Here is a 1,492-nt window from a genome sequence, read left to right as displayed (position 1 = left end):
AAATAAAGCAAGTCATTGTGATCATACATAGTCAGATTCTGCAACGTTAGACGTATAAAATTATATTATCATGATAAGAAACTAACAACACTGAATGAAGCCAAGAGGTTAATTAAAATATGCATGTCAAATATGTGTCAAGGTGTCTTATATTTGATATTCTTAAAGATTGGTTTTGAGTTTTATTTCTGCTTCTTGATTTAGTTCATCTTCACTGTTATGTTGATTCGGTTGTCTTCCTGCTTAACCCACAGTGTTCCCAGGATAGGCTTCAGATCCCACACACTGACTAGGATGAAGTGGTTACTGAAGAAAAATAAATGAAGGGATGATTTATTATTATGACCATATTTCAGTATTGCTAAATCTCAGCATACATGATTGCTGTAATGAATTCTGCTATTATTAACTTTTTAAATTTCTTTTGGCCACAAGTCAACCTTTATTTTTGTTTTGTGGATTTGAATAAGTAACACAACATATAAACAGTACATGAATAATCATGCATTAATACCTAAGTTAATACCTTCTTAAATTTGAACTAATGATGATTTAAGACATGATTTACTAATTAAGAACCTTAATGTGAGTCTTCTGAAGTTGTAGATAAATAACGACCACCTTAAATACAAGTAAGAACGTGTTTATTACAGTAGTTAATGTGTTAACTGAATTGAACATGTTCTATAAGAAAGAATATAAATGAAACATTTACAAAGTAAACTGTCTGTATAATTTGCTCTATGCAGCTAGGAACACAAACATCGTTGGATGGCACTGGATTATTTTCCTAATTAAAGTTGATCTTCCTTATCCAATGTAGAAAGCTACACTAATTATTAAACATCAATAATTTATCCACAGACTGATTTTCCATCCAGATTTTCCGTTATTTACACATGAATTCATTAGACTCACATCACAGTTTAGGTTAACTCTTCATTAGTTTGTGATTAGTACATGCCTTATTTCATCATTAGTTCATACATGTATTTCAGTAAATTCAGCTATTACTGCATGGTTAATCATGTGCCTGTTATTGTAGATTAGATTAGATTAGATTAGATTAGATTAGATTAGATTAGATTAGATTACACATGTCATTACACATGTACAAGTACAGTACAAGGCAATGAAATGCAGTTTTGGCATCTACAGTAAAGTAAAGTGTTCTTTCAGTATTGTCACTGGATATGTAGATGAAAAACTATTTGGTTAATGCTTGCAGACTAAGATGTTAAAAGAATTTCTGTTTAAAAGCCATTTTTTTACTCCCTATGAAACCTATGTAAGTACAGTATAAATGACTTGATTATTCCATAATATTCTTAGCATGCATACTAAGTGAGTCCACTCAATAAGTGTTAAGCCATATGGGGGGCCATTTACAGTAGTTGATGCTTGAATGTGGATAAAAACCACCTGCTTGACACAGTGTCCCAAATTTCACCCCAAATGTCATAGCTAAAAGCAAAACCCCCTGCCTCTGGTC

This window comes from Tachysurus fulvidraco, chromosome 2, assembly GCF_022655615.1.
Source record: "Tachysurus fulvidraco isolate hzauxx_2018 chromosome 2, HZAU_PFXX_2.0, whole genome shotgun sequence".
NCBI classification, from domain to species: domain Eukaryota; kingdom Metazoa; phylum Chordata; class Actinopteri; order Siluriformes; family Bagridae; genus Tachysurus; species Tachysurus fulvidraco.
Note: the sequence above shows the minus strand (reverse complement) of the source record.